Source organism: Hippopotamus amphibius, chromosome 10 (genome assembly GCF_030028045.1).
Source record: "Hippopotamus amphibius kiboko isolate mHipAmp2 chromosome 10, mHipAmp2.hap2, whole genome shotgun sequence".
NCBI lineage: Eukaryota > Metazoa > Chordata > Mammalia > Artiodactyla > Hippopotamidae > Hippopotamus > Hippopotamus amphibius.
The window spans coordinates 71,164,540-71,183,234 of record NC_080195.1 but is presented as its reverse complement, the minus strand read 5'-3'; the positions used below and the strand labels follow the sequence as shown (position 1 = coordinate 71,183,234).

General features: G+C 42.8%; 1 protein-coding gene across 5 annotated transcripts in view; it reads left to right on the top strand.

The window, feature by feature from the left end:
* Positions 1-3,797: 3,797 nt before the first annotated feature.
* ST3GAL6 (ST3 beta-galactoside alpha-2,3-sialyltransferase 6) overlaps positions 3,798-18,695 on the top strand; it is a 70,996-nt gene continuing 56,098 nt past the window's right edge. For 4 of the 5 annotated variants that reach the window (XM_057696256.1, XM_057696258.1, XM_057696254.1 and 1 more), the window contains exon 1: positions 3,798-3,878. The gene's annotated coding sequence lies outside the window, so the exon portion shown is untranslated. The remainder of the gene's footprint in view (positions 3,879-18,695) is intronic. The other variant, XM_057696253.1, reaches the window with a different exon arrangement.

Below are 18,695 nucleotides of genomic sequence, written 5' to 3'. Positions count from 1 at the left end.
TGAGAATGTTAAGAAAACTTTTTTTAAAATTATTATTAACTTATAAGGGGATATGGTGTGAAAGTAGCCTCTTGTCACTGTAGCTATCTCCAGTCCTGGGGTTTATCGAGCACACCCCTACAAGTAGGTCTCTTCTGCATGGAGAAGACAGTCCTACATCACTCATGACAAGAAAGCCTGTAGCCTATACTTGGGACAGGGCCTGAGAATTTGGAAGGCAGGCCATATATTGGGGTGAGGAAGAAACACTACTTTTTTGTTTTTTGAAGTGTAAAATTTGATTTTTTTTTCTTATCAGTAATGTATACATGGAAATCCGAATCTCCCAATTCATTCCCCCCCCCCGCCCAACACCCTCACTTTCCCCGTTTGGTGTCCATATGTTTGTTCTCTACATCTGTGTCTCTATTTCTGCCTTGCAAACTGGTTGATTTGTACCATTTTTCTATATTCTGCATATATGTATTAATATACAATATTTGTTTTTCTCTTTCTGACTCATTTCACTCTGTATGACAGTCTCTAGGTCCATCCATGTCTCTACAAATGTCCCAATTTCACTCCTTTTTACAGCTGAGTAATATTCCATTGTATAGATGTGCCACATCTTCTTTATCCATTCCTCTGTTGATGGACATTTAGGTTGCTTCCATGCCCTGGCTATTGTAAATAGTGCTGCACTGAACATTGGAGTGCATGTGTCTTTGAATTATGGTGTTCTCTGGGTATGTGCCCAATAGTGGGATTGCTGGGTCATATGGTAACTCTATTTTTAGTTTTCAAGGAACCTCCATACTGTTCTCCATAGTGGCTGTATCAATTTACATTCCCACCAACAGTGCAAGAGTGTTCCCTTTTCTCCACACCCTCTCCAGCATTTACTGTTTCTAGATTTTCTGATGATGCCCATTCTAACTGGTGTGAAGTGATACTTCATTGTCGTTTTGATTTGCATTTCTCTAATAATTAGTGATGTTGAGCAGCTTTTCATGTGCCTCTTGGCCATCCGTATGCCTTCTTTGGAGAAATGCGTATTTAGGTCTTCTGCCCATTTTTTGATTGGGTTGTTTGTTTTTTTGATATGGAGCTGCATGAACTGTTTATATATTTTGGAGATTAATCCTTTGTTGATTCATTTGCAAACATTTTCTCCCATTCTGAGGGTTGTCTTTTCGTCTTGCTTATAGTTTCCTTTGCTGTGCAGAAGCTTTGAAGTTTCATTAGGTCCCACTTATTTATTTTTGTTGTTATTTCCATTACTCTAGGAGGTGGATCAAAAAAGATCTTCCTGTGATTTATGTTGAAGAGGAAACACTCCTTTTTTTAACTTTGCTCTAGACTGCAGTTCTACAGAGTGCTGAGCGGCATCCCAGGGTAGTGTGGGGAACCTGGCTTTCACCTGTCCCTGGATACTCAGGGACGGGTCCCATGAAACAACGTGATCTTAATTCAAAGAGATTGCACCATCCATAATCAAAAAACAAACCTAGCAAACAGGGCCAGCCCTACGTGTGCAATGCCTAATTTTTACGATTTCAGGGATCTTAAAAAACCCTGCATGTCCCAATAGTTCTCTCCTACTTCCTGGCCCTTCCCCTCCCAGCTTGTCATAATAAATCTTCTACACAAAGGTTGAGTTAATTATATTTACATTGTGAACCCCCCCCCCCAAAAAAAAACTACCAAAAATACTATTGCCGAGAGGGCTGCAAATTCACCCTGCTTAATTCTTTATCACGGTTCACAAGAGTTTAAAATTTTCCCGTAGTTGCAATCATGTGCCCATGCAATAATGTATCCTGCATTAAAAAAAACAAAAAACTTTTACATGTCGAAAGCCCTTGCCCCAGATAGTTAGTGGTATGACTACAGGAAAGAAAACTGATTTTGGTTCCAGGCACTTTCATTTGAATCGCAGCTCTAGAACAGGTGGTGTGACCTTGGGCACATTACTTAAACTTCTAACCCCATTTTATCCTTTCTAGGATGAGATTATTCTGGTTTGCAGGATGAATGAAAGGAACTGTTGCAGGAAGGGGGACCCCTTCCAGGGCCCGAGAGTGGGCTCTTGTCTAACACTTGGAAATGAATTGCCAGAGGAGACACACGTGCTGACAAAACAAGAGACTTTATTGGGAAGTGGTGCTCAGGCGGAGAGCAGGAGGGTAAGGGAACCCACAAGTGCTCTGCCACGAGGCTCGCAGTCTCGGGTTTCATAAGTAATGGGGTTAGTTTCTGGGTTGTCTCTGGCCAGTCGTTCTGACTCAGGGTCCTTTCTGGTGGTGCACGCGTTGCTCAGCCAAGATGGTTTCAGCGAGGAGGATTCTGGAAGGTTGGTAGGACAGATGGACTGGCGTCTACTGTCTCCTTTTGACCTTTCCCGTATTCTTCGGTTGGTGGTGACTTGTTAGTTCCGTGGTCCTTACCAGGATCTCCTGTCATAAAATAACATGCAAATTGTTATCGTCTTTACCTGGCCAGGACAGGTGGTTTCAGTCCGTGTTTCCCCTAACAGAACAGATGTGATACACGGAGGGTAGCTGACTCATGGTGGGAAAGGACTGCAGTTAATATTCCTACTCCCTGGATTGAAGTTTTTTTTGTTGTTGCTATAAGCACTATGCCAAGAATTCTTTGTTATCATCTATTTTCAATCCTCCAAACAACCCCTGAGGATATGTTGTACTACCTCACTTTACAGGTGGCCAAAAGGAAGTATACTGAGATTAAGTCACTTGCTCAAGGTCACACAGCGGGCCAGAGGAGGAGGTGGAATTTGAACTAGGTTAGGGTGAACTGTGCCTTCTTGGCCACTACTGACTATGAGGAAGCACAAATGTCCTGAAAGAACAGTGGATTGCTTCCCCCTTAAGCACATGACTTTGCAGATTCAAAAATCCTAGGAAAGCCAGAGGGGAGGAGGTATCCATTGCTTTAATTCTGAAATCATTAACAAGAGAAGGGTAATAAACTCAGGAGAATCTGAAACATCAAGGTAACCCCAAGAAGAATGGGCCCAGATAGACAAATTCTCTGAACATCTTTCACCGCTCTGATGCCTCAGGAACCACCTTTAAAAGTACAAAATCTGTGTGGGTTACTTCAAAGGCAATTTGTAAAAGGGATAGAAATTTTCTGAACCCTCTGGGTTTTCTGATAGTACAACTGGGAAAATAACAAGTGCTGCCTCCTAGGGCTGTTGTTAAAATTAACACAAATACCAGAAGGTCCATCACAGATGAAGGACTTGGTTTCAGTGCCTGACACATTACTCACTTTGAACTGCACCCAAGTCTGTGGCTCTTCTCTCTGGGGTCATTTGTTGGCATGTGATTTATTTCACAAACCCTGAAATTTAAAAAGTATTCGCAGCTATCCAAGTATGAAGACATATTAGTATACCCTTTTCTCAAGGAAGACGTACTTTAATAAAAAAAGAAAATGCACGTCTCACCTTGGTTCTTCTCCCTAAAGTAGCGTTTCCTCCAAAAGATAAAGAGCACTAACACATTTGTCCTTGAAGGGCAGAGCCCAGGAATTCTGGTCTCTCTGAACACCTTCTCCCTTTCTGCTGGGGACCAAACCGCCTGCCCCGCCTCTTGTCACAGAAGTCCCCCAAGCGCCAAGCAAAAGTGTTTACTTCTGCCGCCTGCCAGCCCGGCGGGAAGGAGGAAGCAACCGAGCCGCCCCCCACTTTCGCCCCTGCAGCTTTGCAAACAAACCGGGGCGGGATGGGAATGTCTTCTTGGCTGCGGAACTTGATCCTCCTACCTTGTCCCGAAGCCACCCGCCGCTCTCCCCGGCCCTCCCTTCGTGGTGATTTTCCTGTCCCGGACGCCCGGAGAGGGCGCGCGGCTGGTGCCCGCCCAGCTGGAAAGGTAGGGGCTCGCCGCGCTGCCGCCTCGCCGGCCGGGGGACCGGGAACCCCACCCGCTCCCTCCGCACGGCACCTTCCTCCGCGAACTCGGGGGCGGTCTCGGCCACCACGCATCTGGCGCCCGCCGCCGAGCGGGAGGAGCTTCCCCGCGGCTCCGGGGGCGTTCGGCGCCTTCGCCGGGGATTGGGACCCGGGCGCGGCGGGCAGCGCACGCGCCGGCGGGCACCCCGGACTCCGGGCGGCGGCGCCGCCGCGCCCTTCCCTGCTTCCCCGCCGGCTCCGAGGAGACTGAATCCTTCGCGCCGCCCCTGAGCCCCGCCACCTTCCTCCAGTTACCGCCGGCCGCGCGCTTCGGCGGCTCGATGCTTCAAGGCGCCACGGGAGAGGCAGCAGCCGGCTGGAGCGAGCGGCGGCGGGCGAGCCGAGAGCAGCGGGCCCTCGGCCCCGGAGACCGGCGCGCCTCTGCGGTCTTCGCGCCTGGGCCTCAGCGGGTAACTTTCCGGCCGGCTGCGTTCGCTGCGTGTTGGCATCGCCCGGGAAGGGAGGTTAGGGGTGCGGGGAGATTCGCGGGCTTTGCTGCCGCTGAGGATCGGGGTCGGGGGGCGCGCCTCCACGGATACCCCCCCCCCCCAGGAGCCTGAGTGCGCTCGCCCTGCACCCCCCGGCTTTAGGGGGTCGGGGGCGCTCGGACCCTGGTGCTCTCCCTGGAAGGGCGGCAGGGGCGCTGGACGCTTGAGCGCTGGAGAGGCCGACGGGGTGATGGGCTCCGCGCTCACTATTGTTTGCTTGTAAAAGGGTCTGTACGCGAGCAGAGGCGAGAGGTCTGGAAGGTTCTCCCTTTTCACCTTAGAAAATTTTGCGAGAAACCCTTCCTCCCGCCACGGTGGAACTAGACCTAACAAAACCAGCTGCGAGGCAATTTGGAGGAAAGGGTGGCGGTGAGAACATTTCGGGGACTGGGCTGCCATCAGTTTAGGGGGTAGGGAGAAGAAACTTGTGGTTTTGAGGACGACTGTTTCCTAGCTGCTTGGCGATCTCAGCCCCTCGTATGCCCTATAAAAAGCGATTTTCAGAAACTAAGAACAAACCCAAAGCACCTTTTTGGGGAGGGTCTACGGTAGAAGGGCGAGGAGAGAGGTTGGGGACAGGGGTTGGGAAGGTTGCTGTTTAAAGATGGTGTTTAAAAAACGGTGCTTGGGAGTGGTGATAAGAAAAACATCTTGAATGCCAGCATATCAGAAACTACATAAACCGCAGTTTCTAAACTCAAAAAAAAAAAAAAAACAAAAAAAAAAAAAAACAAAAAAAAACAAAAAACACATAGGCTTTAAGGGGAACTCCGCCCGAGGTATAGTTAAGGAAACCGCCGGTCTGCCAGAAGCTCGTCACCCTCTGGCCCTAAGTTCACACTAATCTTCTGGTCTCCGATAGCCGCTTTTACAAGGCTAGCTTGGATATTTGACTTAGCGGTCTTAAAACTTTGTCTCCCGGCTGCAGACCATGAAACTATCTTTTTATTTATATGGAGATGTTGAATATTTGGGAGGATCTTGTCAGGCTGGCAGGTTATTTTCCGTTTGAAAGCATGCTGATTTGACATTTGTAAACTGATTTGTTTTTCGCTTTCTTTTCGTCTCACCTGCGACTGCTTTTAATACCAAGATCTGCAAAGAGCTACTGTTACATTGTTATCTACTTTGTTGTCTCTGAATACGGCTAATTGTTTCGGAGGCACTTTAGATAATGGAACTTTGCTTTATGAGGAGAGAGCATTTTTTAGAAACTGTGTTTTCCTGTTCTGGCTTCCAGCTGACCTTAATCGTGAAGGGTAGGGGAGAGGATGTCTTCATTAGTTGCTCATGGGGCTTCTCTTGAGCAATATTTTTACGAAGGTGCTTCCCTAATTGTCACAGTCCCAGATTGTACTGTGTCTCTGTATATTGGTGCAATAAAACCAGGTTGCTATTTTGATTGTATTTCAGTAGATTTGTTGGAAATACTCAATTTGTTCTTATTACCCAAAGCAATACAGATATTTGGGGCTCAGAAAGGAATAGACTTTGGCAGAAGAATGCCATTAGGAGACATAGCATTAAAAAAAAATCAGCCTATCATCTTTTGTGAAAATTGTAATTTTCAAGTTTTCTCATTCCAGATATTAGTGGCAGCCATTTTCTTCTGTTGGAGATGTTTCTATGTTCCATATCATGTGGAATATTATGGGAGCAGTGAAATAATGCTTCCCATGTTTCTCTGATAAGCTCATCTGCTAACCACTTGGCTTTCATGGAAATTTGTGATTCCATTCAGATTAGGACTGGAGACCTGTTTAAGTGCATTCTAGGTGATGCTTATCAAGGAGTTGAGGAAAGCACAAAATTTGGGTGGTCCCCACTGTGATCTTCATTGAGTTCCCCTATGCTATTTTTTAAAATCTTTCCAACCACCCTATGAGACAGGAATGCTTAACCTTATTTTATAGTTAAAAAAAACTGAGACTGCCCAAGGTTGACTTGGATCACAGGAAGGTTACTTGACCTCTGCCTTACACCATTGCAGGGAGCCTCTGTAGCAAACATTCCTCACAAATTCTTCCATTCATTTGCATATCTTTCTCCTTTGCCTTGGAGAATTTCTGAATACACCACACACCTTCTTAATTACCCCTCAGGCTTGGCTTCTTGAGCAGGTGCTCTGCATACTTTGTCTTTCCTTTGAATAGTTTTCAGACTTTCAGCAGTTAGTTATCTTCTGTCTTCTCCACATCTTTGACATGCCCGTTGGGTATGCTGTGTCTGGCCAGGTTCACAGGGTCATGTTATCTCCATTGCCTTATGTTCTGAAAGATCTTTTCATCCTGAATATATGTGTATTTTCACTCATCCTTCTTGCCTGGAAGAAGTCTTCCCAGGGCTGTAGCCCCACCCTCACAGTTGAAATGAATCTCTCTCTCCTGTTTATCCCAACCACAGTGGATAACAGTACACACCACAATTTCCAGTTGAACCCTGATAAGTTAAAAATAAAAAGCATTTAATTTGGAGTGAGCTTGATGTGTGGAACAGGATGTGTGCATCAGACATTACAGTGTTTCAGTAGAAAAACTATCTATGGTTCCATGTCAGGGTGTTAGAAGCACAGTTCCCTCACCATCATGGGGTAGCAGGCATTCTTTCCCCTGATAGTGAGTGAATCAGTGGGAGTGTCCCAGGCTTGGTCAGGAACTTGGCTGCACATACTGTCAGGCTAAGAAGCGATAATATTCTGGGGGTGAGGTTGTGAGAGTAAAAGAGAGTGAGCAGCAATCGGATCTGAGTCTTTTCCTCGCATTCATTTTTTCTTTTTTTGGAGATCTTTTGGTCATCTAAGGAAGAATGGCCAGCTTACCATTTACTGCCACAACTTTCTGCATCTGATCAGGACTTTCCTATTCCTGGACCATTAGGAAAAAGGGGAAGGAAAGCACCCGACCCTTAGGAGATTTTCTTATAAACACGGGAAAGCTGGGTGAAGAGGATCTCTTCTTCTGCCTTCCCTGATGCCTGAAACACAGGGTGCCAATGGCATCATCGCATCCAGTAGCATAGAGTAATGCTGGTCTCTGAAGAATTTTTTAAACGTTGATTACTTTTTATGTGGTTGGGAATGGAAAGGTCTGTGGGAAATGAGGGAATAAGGCCTCCAGATGAGGAAATGGCAAGGAAGCTGGAGATTTCCCCAAAGGATGCAGCATTACTCTCACCTTCGTGGGCTGTGGAAGCAGGTCCAGAATTGGTGGAGCTGTGAGTCTTGGTCACTATGCTTTGATGGGGCAACAGGGGAGCAGAGAGTGGTTTTGTAGTGGCTCTTGGGTGACTTTCTGCAGTCATCTAATATAGGGAGACTTGAGATTTAACCAGTATTTACTGCATACGCACCGTGTAATAGGAGATGTTCTAGGTAGAACATGCAGCTTTGAACAAAACAGATGAAGCCCCCACTCTTATAGAGCTCATGTTTCTGTGGGAAATGGAATCAATAAACCAGATACAAATAAATGGAAAAACATTTTTCAGATAGATTATTACAAAGACAATGCAGTGTGGGGGTGTGCCCGACAGGGCATGAGGGAAGCCAGTTTAGGGCAGTCAGAGAGCTGTTGTGAGGGGGGGATATTTGAAGTGAGATGTGAATGATGAGAAGGAGCCAGTCAAGTGAAGAGCAGAAGGAAGAGCTTTCTAGGCAGAGGGAACAGCAGCTGCAAAGGCCCTGAGGCATAAATGAATTTGGGATGTCTGGAGAACTTGTAGATGGAGAAGAGTGCAAAAAGGCAGGATAGGAGGAGATGAAGTCAGGGCGCAAGACAGCTTATGTGAAGCCTTCAAGTCTTAGAAAGGAATTTGAATTGTGTTTTAATTAGAATGGGCAGCCCCTGGAGACTTTGCATTAGAGACTCAGTTTTCACCTGGTGGGTAATGCGCTTTCCTTTCTGTCTCTGTCTCTCTCACACCCACATTTTGACTCTCAGTTTTTCTTCTCCCCATTAATTGGCCATCACTGATTTCCCCTTCTTTGCCCTGGTCAGGGCACGGGCATATCCACACAGAAAAGCAGGGCTCAGGGCACTGTAGACAGTGTTCCTCTTATCCTCTGAAATAAAAACATTTACTCAGTTTCAATTTCAAGCATGAAACTCTCCATCACTAGCTCTGATTTCTCAGTCTCTCTCCATTACTGAATATCTAGTTGTCTCAAAGTCTCTGGATTGGCTGATGACATCTGAAACTATAGATACTAAAAATTAATTATTTAGTCAAATCAGTCACAGTAGGTATCTTTTACAAGACAATAAATTGTCCCTAAAGAAGATATTGTATATGACAGGAAGGTCTTGCCTTTTCCAGAACACCCGCTCCCTTTTCCCCAGGCTACACAGACTGTTATAGGAGGTACAGTTTCAGAGGAAATGTACAGGATTCTTATAATATGAGGGTGAGTCAAAAATTGTCCGTATTCCGGCTATATTAAAACTTCTATAAATTCTACAGCCAGAGTGTGGATAATTTTTAACTCACCCTCATAGTTGCCATGGGACTATACTATACCTTAGAAATGTGATTTCTGTTGTTCTCTGTAGATGATCTTGTCAGTCTTAGAGTAGTGCTTAAATCATGAAAGTTTATGTCCCAGTCTATATCTCCTAGTATCAGTTATTCTTTGATTCCATGAAAGCTCATTATTGCCAGTACCTAACTCTCTGGGGAAGCTTTGGTACACTCTTTAGAGAGAAAATTGTTTTTGAGATCATTTAGCCAGATGCCCTGCTCATTTATTAATTTACATACTTTGCTGATATATATATAACTCAACTCACTTTCAGCTTTTGTGTCTGTTTCTTTCTGACTGAGGTAGTGGCATAAAATCTGGAACACGTTTCTATTTGAGAGGGCAGTGATTATGTCTTGTCTTGTTCACCTCTGTGTCCTCTGTACCTGGTTGTGGTGTCCAGAGCTTTATAGATAGAGCAGACATTTGCCAGATGTCTCCATCCGTGTCCATGGGTTAACTCACAGTGTGAATATATTAGCTCAGCTGTAACATCGTTATAACTCTTAGGATTCATCTTTAAAACTATTAGGATCATCAGTTTGTCATCTTAGAAACTTAACAGGTTGGAGAAGACAGGTGAAAGGTGAATTCATTCCTGTGGATTTGTCTATAGTAATTAAAACCTTTCTGGTTTTGAAACGTCTTCTTTTTGAAAATGATATAGTGTACTTAGGCTGACATGTAAGAAACCAGTGTGGGAATATTATCAGACAGATAGTCTCGTTTGTTTTACAGTAAACTTTCAGAACAGTTTCATAATTCATAATTTATGATAATTTGAGATGGCTTAGTCAGTTAGTTGCGTTTGTGGTTACATTAGTGAAGAAATGTGTGTGGAGAGCATGGATAACAAAATCATTTCCCTCTTTAATATCCCAGCATCTCACATGACTTCATGCCCTTTAGTAAGCAGAGATTTGCACTGCTTGAGTTCCAGTGCTTAATATGATGTTTCTTAGGTTTCTGTTGTGTATCATTTAACCTAGCTGGAGACGCAAACAAATGCCCTGGGGATAAAAAGCTCTCCTCGTCAAGATTGCCAGGGCTGGGAGGAGTCCCTGCCTGGCAGAGGGAACGGAGAGGGGCCCAGCTGTGAGCCCTTGCTGAGACTCATGCTGACAGAGTTTCTCACGAAGAACAGTGTCTGCAAGAGGGCAACTTCCTGATTAATAGAGATATTCTGTAAACATATTTCAAAAATTCTAAATATTTGAAGATTCTACTTTTTAGATTTGTCTTTTTTCCTGTCCCTCCAGGACATGCTGCTATATAAACAAAGCCTTCCTGTCTTGCAGCTGAGCTGGTTGTATAGAGTCTCCCTCCCCCCACCCCATCAGGTTTTAGTCCTTAGAGACGTTGTCAGCTCACTGCTTCTGACAGCTTAGAGGAGTTTTCGTGTTAGGAAATATTCTATTGCAAATGTTTAGGCCAGCACCATAGAAGGTGCTGCTTTTTTTAAAATAATAAAATATATAATATATAAAAATAAAATAATACAATATAAAATATAATGAAATAAAATGAAATGCTTTTATTAAAATCTGTGCAACCCTTTAGAATGTGAGAGTCCTTCATGTATTAAGGGATAGAGGAGGCAAAGATAAGGGAATATGTGCATTTTCTGTGTTCAGCATAGAGCCAAAGAATAAAAGATCAGATTTGTTTTAATTCCCTGGCTTTTTATGGATAATATAAAGCTACTATAAGAGTAGATAATGTAATATATAATTATTTTAATGTAATAAAGTTAATATAATTTATAAAACTGCACTTAAAAATTGAGAAATGGGTTATCCAGTTGCATTTAGACAAGAGCAATAAGAGGATAATCCAGGGATTTCACCTGAATTTTCAACTGCCTTTCAGCAATGGCAACTAATTTAATTTAATTTATAATTTTATTTAATTGACAGACTCTGCAAGTTAAAGGAACTCTCTGTTGTAAATGTAAATGATCTTTGTGAGATAAAGAATATTGCTGTCAAGATAGTTTTGATATTTGGAGCCAATTCTTCAAGTAAATGTCAAAGTAAGTTAGCTAATCACTCTTGTTTGATCCCAGCTGTGCTACAATTAAATTAGAAATAATTGGATTTTTTTCTTAAGCAGGATGTTAAGGGATATGTGTAATTTCTGATCATGAAGTACCTGTAAATGTTTTGCAGGCGCTGAATTTTCTTGAAGGACAAAACTGGCACACCTATTGCAAAAAAAGAAAAACACCCCCCTATTTTACAGTTGGTGTGTAGGGCTCTAATACTTTAACCATAAGTAATATAACCATATTCTTATAAAAAGCTTCTACCCAAGTTCTCCACCTATGACCACCCATATTCCTGTCGACACACCTTTTATAATAGCAAGTGTGGTTTTTATTATGGAAATTTTTCCCTGTTCAAAAATCCAGAGAATTTCTTCCACAAATCTCTGAAGTTCCCTCCCATCTCCTGTTGCTAATTTCCTTTTTACTCTCCCATTTGCACCTGCAGTCACTGCAAGCCTTCTGGTGCTGCAGCTTACAAGGGTCTTTTGACACTTTAATGCCTTTCTCCTTCCACCACCACCCCCCCATCCAAGCCAGATGATAACCTGCCTTCGTTTTCCAGTTTCACAGCTAATAATTACATGACTCTGAACATGTTGCCTAACTTCTTTTTTTTTTAATTAATTAATTTATTTATTGGCTGTGTTGGGTCTTCGTTGCTGTGTGTGGGCTTTCTCTAGTTGCAGCAAGCAGGGGCTACTCTTTGTTGCCGTACTCGGGCTTCTCATTGCAGTGGCTTCTCTTGTGGAGCATGGGCTTTAGGCGCATGGGCTTCAGTAGTTGTGGCTTGAGGGCTCAATAGTTGCAGCTCGCGGGCTCTAGAGCACAGGCTCAGTAGTTGTGGCACATGGGCTTAGTTACTCTGCAGCATGTGGGATCTTCCTGGACCAGGGATCAAACCCGTGTCCCTTGCATTGGCAGGTGGATTCTTAATCACTGCGCCACCGGGGAAGTCCAAACACATTGCCTAACTTCTTTATCTATAAACTTGAAATAATGCCTACATCACAGTAATTATGATAATTAAAAAGAAAACACATAAATAGTTCAGCATACTGCCTGCCAAATATCAAACATTTAATCAATGTTGTTACATTGTTATTATTATTACTCTATTATTGTAGCTAGTACTATATTCTTCCTCGAATAGTTAAAATTTGACTTTCTCCAAAAAGTTTTTCTGTTTGGCCTTCCCTAGCTCTAATTTTTTTCTCCAATCTGTGTTCTCTTAGAACCTGACTTCACTTTGGACTCCATTAATCTACTCATGTTGTTTTATTTCTTTAATTATTTTTCAGGGAACAGCAAAAAATATTTGGGCACCTATCGTGTCAGGCGCAGTGCTGTTTATAATACAGAGATCCCTGGGTGCCTGCACACACACAGGCTTCAGGTGGAGTTGGGGGATGCAAGTCTGTTGGTTGAATAGCACTGTGAGTTTTCCAGAATACACTAGGGTTAAGAAGTAAAAACTACCCTATTCAAATGTCCATTAAAAAATTAACATCTTTTCATCTTTTTCTATAGTTTAAAAAATATGATAGTTATAATTTCTGTATTCTTGAAACAGCTTTACATATGCTTCCTTTCTTAGGAGCTCCTCTGTTCTCATCCAAACTCAGGGTAAAGGTAGAAAATGAAGTGTTCCTTGAAGAGCAGAATCCCACTAGACAATTCCAGTTTTTGGCGGGGAGGGCAGAGGATGGGAGGGAACATTCTAGGTAGCAGGAACAGCATGACCCAAGGCTCTGAGGCATGAAACAGTGTTGAGTAGGATGGAGAACTGTGCAAAGTTTGGTGCTCGTAGAGCGTAATGTTCAAAATCAAGCATTTTGGGAGATGATGCAGAAGAGAATGTAGGAGTCAGCTCAATTAGACTCAGAGACCCATGGCCTATGTGTTTACATCTCCCTATAAGGATATGCACTTGAGGCGGGAGGTCTACATAGACAGTTTATAACATAGTCAAATTCTGCACGTTGCTATTAAAGTTGGATTTGAATTTTACATGTGGCATGGAATATAGCTCTTGCATTTGCTGTTTTCATAAGAAAATGATGAAAACATTAGTGAACTGTAATATATAATTGATATCAGTGCTCTCGTTTTTAATAAGCTAAGTGTTTGAAAGATAGAAGTGTGAGGGAGTTCCCTGGTGGTCTAGTGCTTAGGATTCTGGCCTTTCACTGCCGTGGCCCGTGTTCAATCCCTGGTTGGGGAACTGAGATCCTGCAAGCCACGAGTGGTGCAGCAGAAAAGAAAAGAAAAAAAAAAGAAATGTGAAGTATCATTTGATACTTCTGAAGCCTGGGTTTCTATACGAACTTTGAGAGTAGAGAGGGGCTTCAACAGGACAGAGACATCCAAGGAGAATAGTCCAGAGGACCATTACAAAGTCAGTCTTGAGACTTTCACTACCTCCCTGATACATTTCACACCCAAGAAAGCCACAGCTTCATCTCCTATAATTATATGCTTGATAATTTGTATGTACAATGATCAATATTTGATTTTATTTTGTTTGCATTGCAGTTAATGTTTGGCTTCTTCCCCCCCCCCACTCCCCCCCCTTTTTTTTAACCCCTCTCCTCCTCCCCACTCTCATTTTTAAGACATCATTCAATTTTTGACACATCAGTATATTATTTAGAGCTTATGCCAATATCTGATGTTAAATGTCTGAGTTATATTTAATTCTAGAAAATCTTACGTGTTTTTATTATAGAAATATGTTTTCTACCAAGTCTGAGTGGTGTCCAGTGTATTTTAACTCTGCCTTTTGGTATTGCTATCTCTTGCTTAGGAATTAAGCAATAGGACCAGAAACTCTCTAACCGCAAGAGTGTAAAATTCCCAGAGGAGAGTAAGATGTGAAAGAAGAAACACTGGCGTTTACTTGAGCTGTAATTAGTCTGAAAATGGAATGTGTGGGAGAGGTCCTCAAGGAGGCTAGGAAAACAGAGGGCAGAACAAAAAGTGTCTTAGCACATTTCCAGCATTGTTGAGGGAAGAGTGTACTCTTATTTTGGGTCTGTGATTATCAGACAACTTTTTTCATCACCCAGGGATTTGCCTCTGGAAGTTGTCCATCTTCCAGGTCAAATATTATGTACTCCTTGGCCCTTATGTTTTTCTCATTATAAGTGAATTACCTTGGCATTTCCATTTATATTTTATACACCAGCTCCTGGGAGTTGAACATCTCAGGTAAACTGGCCACTGGAATCTGAACCAGCAGGGCTGAGTAGCTGACTCTTGGGTTGGGACTTCTCCCAGGTAACACCTTTTTCTGAGGTTCTACCCAGCCTGCCAACACCTCTACTTCTTGGACAGCTCCAATTTCCCTAATTTTTTTTTGAAGTAAAGTTATTATGGAAATATACTGGACATACAGAGGAGTACACAAACCATATAAGGATAGTTCAATATGTTTCCTCCCAGTGAACACACCCATGTAACCTGCCTCCAAATGAAGAGTTAAAACATTACATGCTCTCCAGGAGTGCAAGTGCACCCAGTCACTGCGCCCCTCCTTAAATGTTACCACTATTCTGACTTTCACCACCATAGGGTAGGTTTTTTTTTTTCCTTCTTTCCCTTTAATTTGAATTAGCACCCAGATCCTCTGAATGGCTCTAGAGCATCAGAGTCCCTCTGGCTTTGAGTAAGGACTGGGCATCAAAAAGGGTGTTATGAGTTGACTTGTCTTTCCCAAAAAAACATGTTGCCGTTCTAACTCCCAGTACCTCAGAATGTGATCTCATTTGAAAATAGGGTCATTGCACATGTCGTTAGTTCAGATCAGGTCATGCTGGAGTAGGATGGACCCCCTAGTCCAGTGTGACTGGTGTCCTTATAAGGAGCATCTGTGTGAAGACAGACACAGGGAGAGCACTACGTGAAGCATCTGTGTGAAGACAGTGGATTGGAGTGATGCATCTTTAAGCCAGGGACTGCCAAGGAATGCTAGCAAACCACCAGAAACTAGAAAGAGGCAGGGAAGGTTTCTCCCCTACAGGTTTCAGAGGGAGCATGGCCCTGCCCACATTGAATTCTGGACTTCTAGCTTCCAGAACTGTGAGATAATACACTTCTGTCATTGTAAGCCACCCTGTTTGTGGCACGTTGTGGTTATCGCCCTGGAAAATGAATACAGAGCGTCTGTGGTGGGCCTGGTGCTCTGACCCCTCTTCTCTCTGTCCCCCCGAGCGCACTGGATCCTTGGTTCTGGAACTGCGCTGGCTACATCCTTTCCAAGCTGCTCCTGTCTGGACTAGCTCACAGAGTGCCCTGTCTTGCCCCTGGTTGCTCCAAGTCTGTGATGTGGAAGACGAGGTTCCGTTACTGTTTTATGGCTTTTTCTTTATTTCTTCACTCTGCTCTTCCCTGGTGTTTTCAGACTGAATCAGTTCGGTTTCCTGACATGCCCCAGACCAAGCTTTGTAAATCAGCCCTCTGTGCGTTCCCGCCATTGCCTCTCTGGGTCTCTGCTGAGGTGTCCTTCATCCAGCCTCCCAGACCCAGACGGAGCCACCCCCTCCGTCTAGTTGTCCCCAGCTCCTCTGATCCAGAATCATCTTTGATAGGAAAAAAAATTGAACTTTATTCTTTAAATGAAATCCCTGTTTCAAGCAGTATGGCATGCTGTAAATGAAGGTTTCATTTTGTTGTACTTGGGCGAATAAAAGGCCAGTTCTCATTTCAGAAAATAAAGCCCTCCGATCAAGAAGCAGCCCAACAGTTAGGTTTTAGTTAGTGATAAGGAACGAGGAAGAGCATCTTCGATGACAGCGTACTTTTTTCTTCAGCAAAGGATTGGTTTTAAACTGCCTGACAGTAACTTATCTATTTCTTCTTCTGGGCTGAGTTTCTGAGTGTGAGGGGAATGGTAAGGCTTGGACTGTTGCGTCGTCCTCAGGGTGACTTCACAGACTTAGGCCACTTTCTTTGTTCTTCTTTTGTACCCTCGCTTCAGATCCTAGGGACTTGCTGGTGGCTTTTGTTTTAAATGCTTTTAGCACAGACTGTCTCTTCACCTTCTGTGTGTGTAGCCTAGAGTGGTTACGTAGTGCGCGGGCCTCCTCACTGCCCCTGTTTCCTGTTCGGAAGCCACGGCTTACTGCTAGTAACTACTGGGGAAGTCTTCAGGCATTTTAAAATATCACAAACTTGGGGAAGTTTCAAAAGTTTAACTGTTTCTACTTTTGGTTCCTGGCCTATTGGTGATTCCTTATTCTCTTGCTAAGACTCTCTCAACTTCTAGTTTCTGTTCATACAGTACATTTTGCCCTTTGAGGGGGAATGCAAAAAAGGTGCATGTTTTAGGCTTCTCTCTATGTATTCTCTACAATATACATATTAGTTAATTGAAAAATAATAAAATAGTGCACTTTGAAGCTATAGTTACGAGGTTAGAATGAGGCAAAGGTTATGTTTGGTATGTTTAATTGTCTGTGTTTTTAAGGACTTGCCTTTAGAGCATCTGTGCTCTCAGACAGTCCTTGTTCCCTGAGATCTTGTGCCATGTGATGGATGGGGGATGTGTGTCTGTGTGGGACAGATGGACGGATAGATGGACAGATGGGTGATGGAGCTGCTCCATTTGCTTGGCAGTTATTTCACTGAACTACTGGTAGGATGATTTTCAGTTGAGTTCAGAGCTGCCTCCTGAAGCCTGGGTAGGTTTTCCTAAGCCCAGGGGGATTTCTTGGGCTGGAGACCAGGGATCTAGAAGATGTGCTGTCTCTTTGACTCTCACCTATGGAATGTGCTAAAACATTGAGCTAATTGTGACTATGGAGTTGAAAAGTCTGATTCCATTGTAATCTCCGGTGCGCTGGAGTTACTTCCTTCATTGGAAACTCAGATTTCTTTTTCTATTTACCTTCTTAAGGATGGTGTACACTTCTTTGGAAATCTGTTAGGAGAAGAGACGGTTCTTCCCCTTCCCTTCAGAGAATGCCTTTTTTCGCATTTCCTTTTGCTCCTTCTAGACTAGGTTTTGTTTTGTTTTTGGCCGGGCTGTGTCTTTAGGGATCTTAGTTCCCCAACCAGGGCCATGGCAGTGAAAACGCCAAGTCCTAACTGCTGGACCAACAGGGAGTTCCTGAGACTAGGTTGTTTTATAGTGTAAAGATGCAGCCATTAGTACACATTCATCTGTATTTTAAAACATCTGCCTTTTGAGGTTTTCTCAGATTCTTCTTCATAGAAAATGATGTTAAAGGAGAAGAGTCTTCACTTATTTGTAGACTTGACTTCAGTTTATGCTGGATAATAAACCTTGTTACAATGTCCTTGAGCTAAAAATTTCCATTAATGTAAATAGATGATTGTGTATCGTCACGCTGTTTATGGGTCTAAAGACTTCAGGGTAAAAGACCTGGCATTTTATTGTTTAATTGTCCACTTTATTCAGCACTGACTCTGGCACATAGTAGGCACTTCCTAATCCCTCAATTCTATAGAGAAATTTGGTTATCTTTCTGTGGGGTTGTTCCTTGGATTATTTTCTGGCCAAAACACTGAACAAAGCATTCCAGAGAAATCTTTGGTTTGTTTATCTATTTGCTCAAACCCTCTGACTTTTCTGCCTAGTCAGTGTGGTTATCAGAAAAAGAAAGTGACTGTAAGAAGACTATTTTCAGCATCTACATTTTCTTCAGGGTGTTTTCTTTTCAAAAGGATGATTATAGATTCACCTTACCTATAAATGTATTTTCTTATTTAAAATACTATTAACTTTCTGTTTTCAGAGAGTCATGGTATTTTAAATATCTAGGTAGTTTTAAACAACTTGAATGATCAAAGTTTATGTTTTAGAAGAAAGACTATGTAAAAGCGAAATTTCAATTTTAAAGTATTTCTAGCAATTTGTAAACTGTCTTAGTAAACTGCTTTTTCTAGATTGGAAAAAAAAGATTTGGCTCCAAAATGACATTTAGATTAGCAGTTCTCTGAAAATAACCTAAATGTCTGCTGGTAGGGAATAGAAAGCTTTGTGATATATTTGGTTGATAGGATACTCTACAGAACTTAAAAAGAATGAACAAGACCTTTACGCATCAATATGGATGGACCTCAAAACCAGAAGTGTGGAGTGAAAAACGCAAATTTCAGAATAATACAAATTTGTTATGTAAATGTTAAATATTACTTTAAACAATATCATATACCACATAATGTTTATGAATACACGTGTGTGGGTACATGTGTGTGAGTAAAAAGTAGATAAATTTGTGATCATGGTTGCCTTTCAGAGAAGAGGAACACAGTAGGGAAGGGAACATAAATCTCCATTAAAGAAGAATTGCTGAGGAGATGTGGTTATCCTTAATGGGTTCATGGGCATTTGTTATATTAACATTTGGGCTTCTGTTTATGTTTTTGTAATGAAAAAATTCTATGTAATGTTTCCTAATGAAATAGGTTCCAGCCTAGGAACCATACATTTGTCAAGACTCTGGGAGTTGATAAATTCAGTCTTAATTCTTCAAGACTGAAGCTATTCCAGCGCATCTATATTTCACGATGTTATTCTGTGAGAAACGAAAATTGATGGAATGGATCTGGGCGATGAGGAAAAGCTCCAAGTTGATCTGGCTCGTGGGAAGCTCGGATAGCTTACGGGTTCAGAATAGAGAGCCTGGCAGCCAGCTGCCTGGCCCTAACCCTGTCTTGACACCT